Source organism: Hippopotamus amphibius, chromosome 11, assembly GCF_030028045.1.
Source record: "Hippopotamus amphibius kiboko isolate mHipAmp2 chromosome 11, mHipAmp2.hap2, whole genome shotgun sequence".
Lineage (NCBI taxonomy): Eukaryota > Metazoa > Chordata > Mammalia > Artiodactyla > Hippopotamidae > Hippopotamus > Hippopotamus amphibius.
In genome coordinates, this window is record NC_080196.1 from 45,707,215 (window position 1) to 45,724,193 (window position 16,979).

The 16,979-nt window shown below is 37.8% G+C and overlaps 1 protein-coding gene across 1 annotated transcript in view; it reads right to left on the reverse strand.

Annotated features, from left to right (window-relative positions):
• The window catches only part of COL21A1 (collagen type XXI alpha 1 chain), a 212,329-nt gene that overhangs the window by 151,153 nt on the left and 44,197 nt on the right, over window positions 1–16,979 (reverse strand). The gene's annotated exons all lie outside the window — the stretch shown is intronic.

Below are 16,979 nucleotides of genomic sequence, written 5' to 3' on the forward strand. Positions count from 1 at the left end.
GGACCCCATCCACAGGGCAAGGATGCTGCTAGCCAGCAGTTCTTCCCCAAAAGCCTTAAACGGATACACAGAACAGACAAGTAATACAGAGAAGATCGAAAGCAGTATAAAACAGTCTAGAGAGATCCTCCCCCTCCCTCCCCCTGTTCAAGTCCCCAGGCAATTCTCTAAATACAAATCCTTGTCTTGCTGAAGGTTAGGGGAGAAGCAGCAGAACTGAGAAAAGTCCCTCCAAGGCACTCCAGTCCTTCACTACAGTGGAGAGACAGATCTCAAAAAGCAGAAAGACGAAAAAAGGACAAGAGAGAAAAACAGAACTCAAATATAAAAAGCTAGAAATCATACTAACAAGCTGAGAGAAATCTCCCAAGGGTCTCCCAAAATATGAGAAGAAACAAAATTTTATATATGAGCAGAAGAAAAACACTCAGTATAAGCAGATCCAGAGATTATCTAAATATCAGAAATATCAAGCAGTTTTATAAAATGGCTATGATAAACATGTTAAAGGATCTAATGAATAAGATGGACAACAATATACAAAAATATGTGAAATTTCAAAAGAGGGATGGAAACTCTTAAAAAAAGATACAAGTGAAATGCTTTCAATGAAAATGTACATCAGAAAAGAATTCATGCAGTGAACATGCACATATCAGAGGGAAAGATCAGTAAACCTGAAGATAAGTCAATAGAAATTATCCAAAATGAAACCCAAAGACAGGATAAATAATAAAAGGATCAGAGCATCTGAAATCTGTGGGACAGTATCAAGTGGTCTTGATTTAGCTTCTCAGATGGAAAGGAGAAAGTGAATGAAGAAATATTTTTAAATATAATGGCCAAGAGTTTTCCAAATTGACAAAAGCTACTGACAATCAGATCAAACACACCCCAAGCAAAATACAAAGTTAAGTCACACCTAGGTACATTATAATCAGTTGAAAGTCAAAATAAAAGAGTAAATTTTTAAAACAAACCAGAGAAAAATGACACATGACATACGGAGGAACAACATTAATAATTTTAGATGGAAATTTCATGGTAATAAAATGGGCAATGGATCAGAAAGATACAAAAATCCTAAATGTGTAGATATCTAATAATAAAGCTTCAGAATACATGAAGAAAAATGGTGAAAAAAAAACTGAACAAAAGAAATAGACAAATACAAATCAAATTGTGAAATTTTAAACATCCACTTTTCAATGATTTTTGAATTCGACAAAAAAATCAGTAACAGTACACAGGTTAGAAAAACTTTATCAACGAACTTCACCTAGTTGACATTCATAGGGTGTGCCACCTAACAACAGCAGAATGTACATTCTTTTGTAATACATGTGAAAGTCACCAAAACAGGCCATATGCTGGAGAACAAACATGACTCAAATTCCAAAGAAATGAAATCATGCACATTATCTTCTTTGACCTAAATGGTATTAATTAGAAAAGGAAGAAAAACCCCAAATACTTGGAAATTAACCAATATACTTCTAAATAATTCATGATTTAAAAAAGAAATTCAGAGGGGAAATTTTATAATATCTCAACTAATAAATAATTGTTTTTTAAAAATCAAAATTTTATGATGCACTACTAAGAGACAAAGTTTGGCTTTAAAAGCATATTAGAAAAGAAGAAAAACAAAAAAACAATACCTACGCTTTCACTTTAAGAAACTAGAGAAACATGGCGGCATGGGTAGATGTGGAGATCGCATCTCCCCATAAATTGATAGGTTGCCGGAGGCCAGAGGGGGACCTGAGGCCCAAGCAGACTGCAGGAACCCCGGAGCAACCGGATAGGACTTGGGGGAAGTCAGGGGGGTGGGGAAGGGGAAGGTGGATGGGACAGGTGCCCCAGGGGGTGGCTGGGTGAGGGGGGAGGTTCCTGCCTGGAAAGACGGCAGGGGGCTGGGGAGATCTGAAACCGCAACTGGGTTTCTCCCACCCAGGAAGCCAGGTGGCCTGATGAGCTCCCTGGCTTGGGAGACTGCTGGACTCCCCAGTGGGGTCCTCCACCCTCCAAAGCCCCCTCCAGGCTGCCTGGGTCCTGGGGATGCAGGAAGGAGGGAAGAGGAGCAAGGAGGTAGAGAGGTGGACAGGTGGGGGGTGGGGGCTTTGAGATTGGGGGATGGGGAGAGGAGAGGGCACTTCGCCTGCCCTCTTGGCCGGGGAGGCCGACTGGGCTCCTGGGCCTGGTCCTTCCCTCTCTGGGCCCCCCTCGGGCTGGAGGGTCCTGGGCGTGTGGCAGGGAGGGGGACAGGGGGAGGGAGAGAGGCAGATGGTGGGGGTGGGAAGGGATCTCTCCAGGTCAGAAGAATAGGGGAGGTGCTGCTGGGTATTTCTTCTGGGCAGGTCCCCCACCTTCCAAGGCTCCTCCCGGGCGTTGGTCCTAGAAGTACAGGAGGGAAGCGGTGGGGGGAGAAGAAGAGAGGCGGAAGAGGGGAGGGACCCTCTGGGATCAGAGGATCAGGGGAGGAGCAGAAGGCATCTCCACTGCCCACTGGCACGGGAAGCCTGCTGGGCTCCCGGACCTGGTCTCCAACTCTCCAGGGTCCCCTCCCAGATGCGTTGGTCCCAGGGATGTTGGAGAGTGGCAGGGGAAGAGGAAGAGAGGCAGAATGCTGGTGGGACATTCCAGGAGCAGAGGACCAGGGGAGGTGCGGAGGACCTTTTCCCTGCCCACTTGGGCCCGGTGGGCCTGCTGGGCTCCCGAGTCTGGTCCCTTGGTCTCTCCAGCTGAGTGGGTTGTATAGGCATGGGAGGGAGGGAGGAGAGGAGAAGAGGAAGGGAGGTAGACAGTGGTGGGGGGGAACTTGCAGGACCAGAGGATCAGGGGAGAGGCTGCAGGAAATCGGGGAGGCCTGCTGTGCCCCCAGGCCTGGTCTTTGGTCCTCCAGGGGCCCCTCTAGGTCTCACTGGTCCTAGGGGTGTAGAAGGAAAGCAGGGGAGAAGAGGAGAGGCGAGCAGGGGAGGGGGGTCCTCTGGGATTGGAGGATCAAGGGAGGCGGAGAAAGTATTTCCCCTGCCCACTAGCTCTGGGAAGCCTGCTAGGCTCACGGACCTGGTCTTTCACACTCCAGGGCCCCTCCCAGCTGCTTGGGACCTAGGAGAGTGGGGGCGCGGAGGAGAGGAAGAGAGGCAGACAGGGACCCTATGAGACTGGAAGATATGGGGAAGTGCCACAGGCATTACCCAACCCCAGCTGGCCCTGGGAAGCCTATTGGGCTTCAGAGTCTGGTGTCCTGCCTTCCAGTGCCCCCTCCAGCTGTGAGGGTCTTAGGAGAATAGGAGAGGGGGTGAGGAAGAAGAGAACCCAAGGGGGAGCGGCCCTCTGAGATTGGAGGACAAGGGGAGGTGCCTAGCATTTCTCCCACTAACTCGGGCCCCGGGAACCTGGTAGGTATCTTGACCTGGCCCTTTGCCCCTAGGATCAGAGACATTCCTGGGCCCCTCTGCCTCATTGGGCCTAAGTCCCATTCCCCACCACCCCCAGGGCCTTTTCTAAGCGTAGGACCTGCCCGTTGCCTAAGCTCCCCCACCCCCCCACCACTGTCTAAGCCCCATCCCCACAGCCAAGGCCTTTTCTGGCTTTTTTTTCTTTTTTCTCACCTCCTCACTTAGACTATTGAAGTTGTTTTACCTTCCACTTGTTGCTCCATCTTTATTTTTTTTATTTTTTCTAACACATCTGTTAGTTTCCTATTATCATATTTCTTATCTTGCTATTGTTCTGCTGTTCTCCAACTTTTTTTTTTAAATATTTTTCATTTTCCTGCTCCACACAGCTTGTGGGATCTTGATTCACAAGCCCAGGGTCAGGCCTGAGCTCCTGAGGTGGGAGCTCTGAGTCCAAAACATTGGACTAACAGGGAAACCCAGTTCCCAGGGAATATTCTTCAGAGTGAGGTCTCTCAGAGGTTCTCACCTCAACACCAAAATCCAGCTATACTCAACAGCCTACAAACTCCAGTGCTTGAAACCTCAGGCCAAACACCCAGTGGGACAGGAACACAATTCTGCCCATCCAAAGTGGGGGGAATATGAGATGACAAAAGAATATGTCACAGGTGAAGGAACAAGGTAAAAATACACAAGACTAAATAAATGAAAAGGAAATAGGAAAAATTGCCTGAAAAAGAATTCAGAGTAATGAGAGTAAAGATGATCCAAAATCTCGATAACAAAATAGAGAAAATACAAGAAACAGTTAATAAGGACTCAGAAGAACTAAAGAGCAAACAGTAATAGATAACAAAATAACTGCAATTAAAAATACTCCAGGTGGTATAAACAGCAGAATAACTGAAGTAGAAGAACGAATAAGTGAGTTGGATGATAGAATGAGAGAAATAACTGCCATAGAGCAGGGAATAGGAAAAAACAATAAAAAGAATGGAAGACAGTCTCAGAGACCTTGGTGACAATATTATGCACACCAACATTTGAATCACAGGCATCCCAGAAGAAGAAGAAAAAAAGAAAGGGTCTGAGAAAATATTTGAAGAGGTTATAGTGGAAAACTGCCCCAACATGGGAAAGGAAATAATTAACCAAATCCAAGAAGCACAGAGAGTCCTTTACAGAATAAACCCAAGGAGAAATACACTGAGGCACATATTAATCAAACTAATGAAAATTAAACACAAAGAAAAACTATTAAAAGCAGCAAGAGAAAAGCAACAAATAACATGTAAGGAAAAACCCATAAGGATAACAGCGGATCTTTCTGCAGAAGCTCTGCAGGCCAGAAGGGAGTGGCAGGGTATATTGAAAGTCCTGAAAGAGAAAAATCTACAGCGCAGAATACTCTACCCAGCAAGAATCTCATTCAGATTCGATGGAGAAATCAAAAGCTTTACAGACAAGCAAAAGTGAAGAGAATTCAGCACCACCAAACCAGCCTTACAACAAGTGCTAAAGGAACTTTTCTAAGCAGGAAACACAAGAGAAGGAAAAGGCCTACAAAAACAAACCCAAAACAATTCAGAAAATGGTAATTGGAACACACATGTCAATACTCACCTTAAATGTAAATGGATTAAATGCTCCAACCAAAAGACACAGACTGGCTGAATGGATACAAAAACAAGACCCTTACATATGCTGTCTACAAGAAACCCACTTCAGACCAAGGGACACATATAGACCGAAAGTAAGGGCATGGAAAAAGATATTCCATGCAAATGGAAGTCAAAAGAAAGCTGGAGTAGCAATGCTCATATCAGACAAATTAGACTTGAAAGTAAAGACTATTACAAGAGACAAGGAAGGACACTATATAATGATCAAGGGATCCATCCAAGAAGAACGTATAACAGTTATAAATATCTATGCCCCCAACATAGGAGCACCTCAATACATAAGGCAAATGCTAACAGCCATAAAAGGAGAAATCGACAGTAACACAATAATAGTAGGAGACTTTAACACCCCACTTACATCAATGGACAGATCATCCAAACAGAAAATAAATAAGGACACACAAGCTTTAAATGACACACTACATCATCTCAACTTAATTGATATTTATAGGACATTCCATCCAAAAACTACAGAATACATTTTCTTCTCAAGTGCACATGGAACATTCTCCAGGATAGATCACATCTTGGGTCACAAATCAAGCCTCAGTAAATTCAAAAAAATTGAAATTTTATCAAGCATTTTCTCTGACCACAACGCCATGAGACTAAATATCAATTACATGAAAAAAACTGTAAAAAATACAAACACATGGAGGCTAGACAATATGCTATTAAACAGCCAAAAAATCACTGAAGAAATCAAAGAGGAAATCAAAAAATGCCTAGAAACAAATGACAATGAAAACACAATGACCCAAAACCTATAAGATGCAGCAAAAGCAGTTCTAAGAGGGAAGTTTATAGCCATACAATCCTACCTCAAGAAACAAGAAAAATCTTTAATAAACAACCTAAACTTACACCTAAAAAATTAGAGAAAGAAGAACAAAACAACCCCAAAGTGAGCAGAAGGAAAGAAATCATAAAGATCTGATCGGAAATAAACAAAAAAGAAATGAAGGAAACAATAGCAAAGATCAATAAAACTAAAAGCTGATTCTTTGAGAAGATAAACAAAATTGATAAACCTTCAGCCAGACTCATCAGGAAAAAAAGGGAGAAGATGCAAATCAACAGAAATAGAAATGAAAAAGGAGAAGTAACAACGGACACTGCAGAAATACAAAAGATCATGAGAGACTACTACAAGCAACTATATACCAATAAAGTGGATAACCTGGAAGAAATGGATAAATTCTTAGAAAAGTACAGTCTTCCAAAACTGAACCAGGAAGAAATAGAAAATATGAACAGACCAATCACAAGCATTGAAATTGAGGCTGTGATTAAAAATCTTCCAACAAACAAAAGCCCAGGGCCAGATGCATTCATAGGCCCATTCTATCAAACATTTAGAGAAGAGTTAACACCTATCCTTCTCAAACTCTTCCAAAATATAGCAGAAGGAGGAACACTCCTAAATTCATTCTACAAGGCCACCTTCACCCTGGTACCAAAACCAGGCAAAGATGTCACAAAAAAAGAAGATTACAGGCCAATATCACTGATGAATATAGATGCAAAAATTCTCAACAAAATTCTAGCTAACAGAATCCAACAGCACATTAAAAAGATCATACACCATGCTCAAGTGGGGTTTATCCCTGGAATGCAAGGATTCTTCAATATATGCAAATCAATCAACATGATACATCATATCAACAACTGAAGGATAAAAATCATATGATAATCTCAATAGACACAGAAAAAGCTTTTGACAAAATTCAACATCCATTTATGATCAAAACTCTCCAGAAAATGGGCATAGAAGGAAATTATGTCAAAATAATAAAAGCCATATACAAGAAACCAAAAGCCAACATCATTCTAAATGGTGAAAAACTGAAAGCATTCCCTCTAAGAACAGGAACAAGACAAGGGTGTCCACTCTCACCATTATTATTCAACATAGTTTTGGAAGTTTTAGCCACAGCAATCAGAGAAGAAAAAGAAATAAACGTAACCCCAAATTGGAAAAGAAGTAAAATTGTCACTCTTTACAGATGACATGATATTATACATAGAAAACCCTAAAGACTCTACCCGAAAACTTCTAGCTCTAATTGATGAATTTAGTAAAGTAGCAGGATACAAAATTAATGCACAGAAATCTCTTGCATTCCTATACACTAACAACGGAAGAGCAGAAAGAGAAATAAGGAAACTGTCCCATTTACCATTGCAATAAAAAGAATAAAATACCTAGGAATAAACCTGCCTAAGGAGGCAAAAGACCTGTACGCAGAAAACTATAAGACACTGATGAAAGAAATCAAAGACTACACAAACAGATGGAGTGACATACCATTTTCTTGGACTGGAAGAATCAACATTGTGAAAACGACTATACTACCCAAAGCAATTTATAGATTCAACGCAATCCCTGCTCTCCAAGTGTATCTATATAATAGCAACAAAATGGGGGGGGGGGGAGGGAGATGTAACATACTCAATAGCATCAAAGCATCATAAACTTAGAAATAAAGTGAATGAAAACTGTGAAAGACTTCTACACTAAAATATATAACATATTGTTGAGAGAAATTAAAGAAAGCAAATAAGCAATCTATATTCCTGGGTTAAAAGACTCAATACTGGTTACTTCTTCATCTTCCTCAAATTGATCTAAGGACTCAACCAATCAAAATCCCAGCAGATTCCTAAAAGAAACTGACAAACTTTTTCCAAAATTCTTATAAAATGCACATGATTTTGAATTAGAAGAACAGTCTTCAGTGAAGAACAATCTGAATAAAAAACAATCACGATTAAGAAGAACTAAGTGAGAGACTTTACACTATCTGATTTTGACTTACAGTCATCTAGCTACAGGAATCAAGAAAGTGTGTATTGGTGTAGGGATAAATATATAAAATGCAACACAATAGAGTTCAGGAATAGACCCATACTTACATGGTCAGTTGATTCGCAATAAAAGTGTCAGGGTAACTGAATAGGAAAGGACAGTCAGTAAGTTGTGCTGGAGCAACTGAATAAACAATAAAATGAGCCTTGACCCCATCTCATTCCATTTGCAAAAATTAGATGAAGCATAGGTCTAAATGTAAAAGCTGAAATTATAAGGCTTCTAGAAGAAAACATGAGACTATTTTCACAATCTTGGGATTAGGCAAATTTTCTTAGGACACAAAAACCACTATCAATTTTAAAAAATGGATACACATTAGATTTCACCAAAATTGTAAGATACCATTAAGAAAATAAGTCAATATTCACAATAAAAGACTTACAAAAAAAGGACTCGCATACAGACAATATATATTTTTTAAAACTCCTACAAATCGACAATAAACAAGAAAACAATCCAATTTTTTTAAATGATTAAAAGTCTTGAACAGACTTTTTAAATTCTTACTTAAAAAAATGCAGAAATGGCCAATAAGCATATTAAAGGGTTCTCATCATTAGTCTTCAGAGAAGTGTATGTTAAAACCACAAGATATCATTTCACACCCACTAAAATGGCTAAAATTAAAAGACTGACAATATCAAATGTTTATGAGGCTATGTGGAGAAATTGGAACTCATACATTTTTGGTAAGAGTGAAAAATGATGTAACCACTTCAGAGAAGTGTTAGGTTCAGTTTCTCACAAAATTAAACTATGACCGGCAATCCTTCTGCTAAGTACATAACCTAGGGAAATGAAAACACGTGCCAACAAAAAGACTTTAACAATGTTTATAGTAGTTTTATTCATAATAGTTCCAAACTAAAAATAACTCAAATGCTATCCACAGAAAAATGGATAAACAAGTTGTGTGGTTATATTCACACGATGGAACATAGCAACAAAAATAATAGTAATAATAATAAACATTTGTTATACCCAACAGCGTGAATAATTTTAAATACGTTCTGTTTAATGAAAAGAGCCAACCACAAGAGAATATACAGAGCATAATTGCAGGTATATGGAGTCCCATGATAGAAAACTAATCTGCAGTGTTAGAAATCAGGAAACGTTTGCCTTTGATGGGAGAAGTCGACTGGAACAATGGCACAAATAAACTTACTGGGTGTTAGAAATAGTCTACATTTGCAGTGATGATATTTGGGTGCATAAATTGGTCTAAGGCCATTAGGTTGAAGGCTTAAAAACTGTATAATTTGTTGTATATAATTTATATCTCCATGAAAAACAATAAGTCCAAAATCATCACTGTCATTTTCTATATTAGGCTGGCCTCTGGACAAAGCGCTATAAAGGTCAAAAGATGTCAGTAAGAAGCATTTTTGGTGAGTCATCACCAGGATGTACTGTTTTATGACAACAATGTGTACTAATAAATATCGACTAACTTCCTTCCCAAAAGCCTCAAAATTAAGTTATTCTGCTCCTCTACCAAAAATATCCTCATTATTTCTATGCAGTATCTAATTCCTTCAGACTCCTTGGGCCACAGTGAATTGTCTTATTGTATTATATTCTAGATTGACAACCATTAACATGGACGATGTGAAAAGGGCCTTAAATAAATACTGCCACCATGTTATTTCACCTTTGAAACAGAACTTGCATATTTCATAAATATACTTTACAGCTATTTAATTGTACATATGCTTACCATGAAGCATACAAGTTTTACCATTTACTTCAATCACCTGGGAGCTTGTTAAACATATGGATGCCTTAGCCCTACCCATTAGCTTCAAATTGCAGGGCAAGGAAGGGGCCAAACATTTATTTAAAATAAAATAAAGTAAAAAGCTTCCCATAGGCTAATGTCCACCAAAGCTCTACAAATTCTGGTATAAGGCAATGCAGAAATAAGAAAATAACAATAATAATAATAATAAAACCACCTCCTGTTCCCCTAGTAGAAAAGTAAGTTAGCAAGCCCAAATAGGAAAGCATACCTCAGAGAATCTCTAAAATCAAAAATTTCTAAAGATTGGCTACTCAAAGAGTAGTCAGGCAACTTTAGCATCCCCAATTCTTCAAATGTTAACATGCACACAAATCAGCTGGAAATTCATTAAATCCAGATTCTGATTCAGTAGGTTTGGTTTACCACATAAGATCCTTCATTTGCATGAAGGCCTCTAAGAAATATAGGAACATACACCATCTTTCAACATGGAAAATTCTGTTTTGGAAAAAATTAACTTTCTAATGCTACATAGATAATGAAAAAGGAAATTACTTTTAACAGAATATAGGAATGTAGGAATTTAAAACTGAGCTCACCTGCATATGTGGAATATACACTAGGCTAACTATTCACCAGGCAATCCAGGTTACAGATTTAACACTGCCCCAACCCACTATACTTTCATATCTTTCTTTTTTTTAATCTTTATTGGAGTATAATTGCTTTACAGTATTGTGTCAGTTTCTGCTGTACAACAAAGTGAATCAGCCACATGTATACATATATCCCCATATCCCCTCCCTCTTGAGCCTCCCTCCCAACCTCCTACCCCACCACTTTAGGTCTTCACAAAGCATTAAGCTGATCTCCCTGTGCTCTGTAGTAGCTTCTCACTAGCCATCTATTTTACAAACAACCCAATCCAAAAATGGGCAGAAGACCTAAAGAGACATTTCTCCAAGGAAGACATACAGATGGCCAACAGACACATGAAAAGATGCTCAACATCACTAATCATATCTTTCTTATAGTGTTTCTAGTGTTAAAAAAAAGAGATGAAAACGGTGATCTGTAATCTTCCTTTCAACTACAGAGTTGATAATCCATAGTCTGTAACCCCATAGGATTATTGTGATAAAGGAAATTTACAATGTACAACGCATGAGACAACACTGTGTCATTTAATCTTGGCAAGCATTGAGGAAAACAAGGCTGACTTAGAGGACACAGCTTGCCTCTAAGCCACAGCTGCACAACTCGCAGTCCGGTTCTCTCACTCCAGCACTCTTTCCACTCTATTCATTCAATGACAAATATGTATCAAGTGCCTATTATGTGAGATACTCTTTTAGGTGCTGGGAATTCAGATGTGACCAAACTAGGTAAGGAATCTGATTTCATGGAGTCTATGTGCCAGAGATTAAATATATGATTGAGTGAGATCATTTCAGATAGTGGTGGGTGCTATACAGTAATGAAAACAATAATGTATACCTTGGGCCAGGAGCAGAGGAAGAGCCATTTTAAATGTGGAGTTCAGAAAGGCATCTGAAAGGATGACCTGTGAGCTGACACTTGAAGGAATGTGCCCAGAACTGAGCACCAACTTTCCTTCTGTGGATGAAGCAAGTTTGCCTGTTCTAGGAACAGAAGGAAGATCAGTGAAGCAGGAGTGAGGGAGGAAGGGGAGGAATGGCAGGAGTTACAGGGAGGTAGCAGGACCCCATTAGGTATGTTACATTTTGAACTGTTTCCCTTAAATGCAAAGTGAATCCATGGAGGGTGTGAAGCACGTGTGCATCAGGATGAGGTTTTTACATTGAGTAGAGCATCCCACTTTCAAAATCAAAGAGCTCTCTAAAATTTAAGAACTTGTTAATCCGCAGAGAAATGAGATCAATTGATGATTATCCTCTTTTAATTTTCATCTCTCTTCCATTTCCTAAATTTATCTGTCATATCATATTCCACTGCCACTGTCGCTAATATTTTATTAAAATCTAAATAAATATTTATAAGTAAATTTCTGAGAACAGTGGATACAAATGAAAACAACTTCCTCCTCTCCTTGCAGTGAATGTGTCTTTCATTGGGTTCTGGCCAGAAAGGTGTGGGAATTCATGTGAGGAGCCACCAGGAATGCATAAAAGTTTTTAAAACAAGAGACTGTCAGGAAAAATGCCATCTCAAAATGTGGTTTCTGAGCTTGGTTATAAAACCTTCAAATAAATTTGAAGACTAAAAATAGTCCCCTCTTGAGACACTAACACTCATGCTTATTTATATGCTCTTTCTTTGAACTAAATTGTAAAAGAGGTAAAGGTGGGAAAACTGAAATCCTGGCCCCCACGTTTTTATAAACACACACACACACACCTCTATTGTGTTCTATATTTTTAACATTAAGGTGGTAAGAGGAAGCATCGATTGGAACGGATAGAATTGAGAAAGGCAAAATGCTGGCAAACCAGTGAAAGAATTAAGAGTGGGTTCATGTATATATGTATGTATGTAAAGTTTGGTTTGTTTCAGTGATCATTAAAACAATACAACTAAAGTTATAACTTTTGGACTTTTATAAATCAAATTATGCCCCCCCAAATATGTGATTAATCAATGCCACCTTGATTGTGTAAATAGTTTCTGGTTAACTAAACAACTGACATTTGTTGTCATATTTCTCTAAACAAAAATCTAGTATGGTAGGCAGACAGGTGATTATAAATCCCCATTTTATAGAAAGGATGCTAAAGGAGTCCAAGAAGCTATTATTTTACATTTCACAGAGTTTGCTTTCACACTGCAGAGTGGATGACTGCTTTCTTTGCTCCATTTAGAGTATATCACATAGCATCCGTTAAAGCTGCACAAGAAAATGAATGGCCGTAACTTGGTGGAATTATTGTAGTTTGGTGGAGATATTTAAAATCCCATCTGATCATAGCAGCTTCTAAATATTCAAGCAATGAAAGGATATATATGTCTGTGCAGTCATTCAAAATGAGACCAGTAAAAGATAGCCAAGGAACATGGAGTTCAGCATATTTTATTTGCCTATGCCAGCAAATCCACTAAAATCAGGCCATCAGATTCTGTTGGTAATTTTAAGCTGTGCTTATAAATGTAGCCCTTTTTCCTATCCCTAACTTCCTCTTATGTTAACATATGTTAACCTAATTTTTTTCTTAACTCAGCTCTGATTTTTACAATAAAGTATCAAAAAAGCAAAGACATCATTCCCAAAGGGAAAGTTAATAAAATTTTGAACATCTAACTCCAGTCAAATTGTTCTCCAACTTCCTAATCTTCCAGTTCTTCCATGATACACGAAAAAGAATGCTGGATAACAAATCATGCAATGTGAGTTCTGATCCTAGATGTACTTTGTTTGCCTGCTTAGAATATAAAATGTAAAGCATTTGCAAAGCTAAATAGCAATACAGAATAATAAATAGAAAATAAATGCACAGACAAAAGAGGAGCTGGGGTGAAAGAAAATGGGTGGAAATAAGCAATTAATGTTCAAGTGATATGAAGAAAATCATCGACAAACAATGCTAGCACCCCAATTATGGTTTCTAAATACCATTTCCCATCAAAAGAGATGAGGGCTGTTTAGGGAGAATAGCAGATTCCAGATCTGGGGGACATGAAGCATGAGACAGAGAAATCTTATTTTAAAAACAAGGAAAGTCTCAAAAGCCATTGGGATTAGATCAAAAGGACCCAAGAGCTAAGTTGAGGGGCTCCTACTAGCTAAAGATAAAACCATCTGATCATTAAAAATAATAATTACTACAATGGATTGACATACAACAATTTACTAAACCTATGAGTTCATGATGATAAATAAAAAAACAAAAACAAAAACCATAACCATTGGTCACCTTTGGAGGTTGCTAGGGTACAAATAAAGAAAAAGAATCAAGCATCCCACCTTTCCTACATGGATAATATTTCAGGGTAATAAAACAGTTAATGAGGCAACAGTTAATAAATGCCAGAAGAATATAATAGAATTAGAAAATCATATTTTGCAACCACTAATGAAATAATGGATGTAGGCAAGGATCACCAGTGCTGCCAATATGACTGGGTGAAAGGTCAGAGAGGAAATCAGGACAGATGCATTACCTGACTACACCTGAACCTACTCACCTACCTTAGCATCATTAAAGTAGAATAAAACATACATTCCTCCAGACGTGACCTAAAAGAAGCATATGTCCAACTGTGAATTATTTTTGGTCAATAAAAAGTAACACCTGAATCTACTTGATTCTCTGTATCTGCCCAATTATAAGAAATTCAGGCATGTATTAAATGACACCAAGAGGATGAAATCAGCAAAAGCGAAAACTTGTACAATTAATAGATGAGTGGCAAGAAAACGGAAGAAAAGGGACTTAAATGCAGTTGTGGACTTTGTTGGAATCCTGATTTAAACAACAAACTGTAGATATTTTTGACACAGAGAAAACTGAATATGAACTGGGTATTAGATGATACGCACCATTTAAAATAATTCATTGGGTGTGATAGAAGCATGGTGGTTTGTTTGCTTTAGCTTCTTAAGCATTTGGAGAAAAAAAGACATAAGTATAATAAAAGTATCAATACTTCCCACCCAGTGGGAAAAAAATATTTGTAACAGATATAATCAACAAAAATTGTATCCAGACACAAATTTTCTATTTTAAATGTTATAGTAAACCCAATTTGTTTTGTCTTTTTCTTACTTTAAACCTTTTTAATGGCCAGAGTTTACTAAAAAAATGTCACAAAATTCCTAAGAGAGCATGTGTGATAGTAATGCAAACACCAGCCATGGCAGGGAAGAAAGTAATATATTGAAATATTTACCTCCATTAAAAAAAAAAAACAAAAAAGAAACAAAAAACCTTCATCTGGTTTGCAGTGTTTCTACTTTAAACTAATTAACCAAATTGGGGGTGGGCGTTGGGAGGGCTGTAGCTTAAATGTATTGTGATATGCATAGTAATTAGTGCAATTATCTGCCCCTCCCCTTTAAAACAAATGTTATTTCAGTGGGTCATTCTCTGAAAATTCAAATTTATTTTTCTTCATTAAGTTGCCCCCCTCTCAGTTTCTAGTTTCAAATTAAATTAATTTAAAGCTGCCTGATTAATAAAATACCTCTACACTTTTATCACAACTCAATGAATGTTTATGCCCACATCAGCAATCCTAAGCACAGTGTTATATGAGTAGCTATTTTTCTGATTTTTCTAAGTTTGATGAATTTCAAAGATTGTGAAATGGTCAAGTGAACACTGGAGAAAAGGGTGGCACCAATTAAAATTTCCTGGAGAGTTTAAGAGACTTGGTTTAATCTGAATAATTTACTCCTAAATCTTTCTTGATTCTAAAAGAATTAATGCTAAGCATTTCATTAACATTCCTTATACTCACACTGTAGCTATGATACACTAGAGGGTTTCCTGGAAATGCTTTATGGTAACTTGGGGCCTCATATAATTGATATGTACCATGTACTTAGGTTCATTTTTAAAGGTTTAGATCATTATTCTTCTATTTTGAATTATCATGGCTTTGTGACTGCTGTTGAGAGTTAACCACTGACATTATTTAATATTAATTGCTAGTCAGAAACAGAGCCCCTCACAAAATAATAAGATTTCTATAATGAATATGAACCACTTAAGTGATTTTACACTATAGTTTTGCTACAAATACAATAAATGATCCTACTCTGAGCTATTCTAGGTTTACAGGGGAAATTCTAGTTTTGTCAGACAAATAACACATTGACAAAGACAACATTTAAGTACAATATGATTATAATTACTTCTCTGAACTTGTAACTTTTCCCTTTCAAGAAAAAAAAAACTAATCATGGAAAATAAAAATGCATGGCACTTAGCATGGAACCCAAGAGAAGACACAGGGAAAAACTAAAATTTAAAGTCATTGACAAGGAAACAAAATATCACCAAGGAAAAGGCACACACAAAAAAATAGGCAAAGGATAAATACAAAGCATCATTATCATCTAATTTTACACTGTACTTAAAGTTCTTAGTGATCTCTAAGGATATTTTGTACAAAGATGTTAAATGCATGGTTTCCATAGTTAGATATTTCTACAATAGCTTATCAAAGCATGAGAAAACAAAGTATATATACTCAAACATTATGAGAATTATATTTAACCATTAATGATGCATATCTATCTGCCACAAATCAATGAGTGAAAGTATTATGTGGCTTAAAACTACTAGAATGGGTGTTGGAAGACAATATTTAGCCTGATTCTGCTAGCATAAGAATTTAAGCAAGAGAGAAACAAACAAACAAACAAAATCAGCTGGGACTGCTCTCTGGGACTTGGTTTCCTTTCTATAAAAAGAAAATGATTGACCAATCTGAAATTCTGTGAATCTGTGGCAATCAGCAAAATCAATTTACATGTATTCTTTTGTGTATAATTATACCACGGCATTGCAGCTTTTTAAAAAAACAAATCATGGACATTTCAGAAACAAGTATCAGAGCCAAGATAGTATATTCCAGTGGGTAAAATACAAATATGCCATGCTGATTAGAATCTGTTTAAAGTTCACCATGTAGTAAATAGTGCTTTCATTTACAATTATTCATGACTACTCTCAATCACCTCATCGTTCCTTGCCTGAGCTCCTCCCAACCAATAACATCTCCTACTTCACTAATGGTTTCCTGTGTAGAAGAATCATCTGTTCAACTAGAACGTGTACTCGTCAATGCAGGGCTGGTATTCAAACCCTGATCCACCAAACACCAGCTTGGGCATGCTCTCAAACCTACCTTAGTCAGTTTGTTCATCTGAAACAAGAAACAGCCCTTCTAGGACTACTGTAAAGATTAAATGATATAGTAAAATTCTGACTCATGTGAGGTTAGTGAGTCGCAAGCACTTTACATTTCACTCTTTACCCTCCCTAGATTCCTAATTACAAACACGAAAGTATTTTACACGTCTTTTGTATCCTGCAGAGCCCTCAACAATGCTAAGTTCCCAGAAGGCACTGAAATATTTGTTGCGTCATTGACTCGATAAGAATGTATTGAGAATAAACTTGTGTCAGGCTTTGAGGTAGGCATGGGGAGAAAGTAAAAATGAAGAAGGTTACAGCTCTTTCACTAGAGATTTCTAAATCAGCTAGATACCAAATAAGGATATTAGAAGTATGAAGTAATTCTCCCATAACTTGGAACAATTGTAACTAGAGGTTGACCAAAGTATTTAA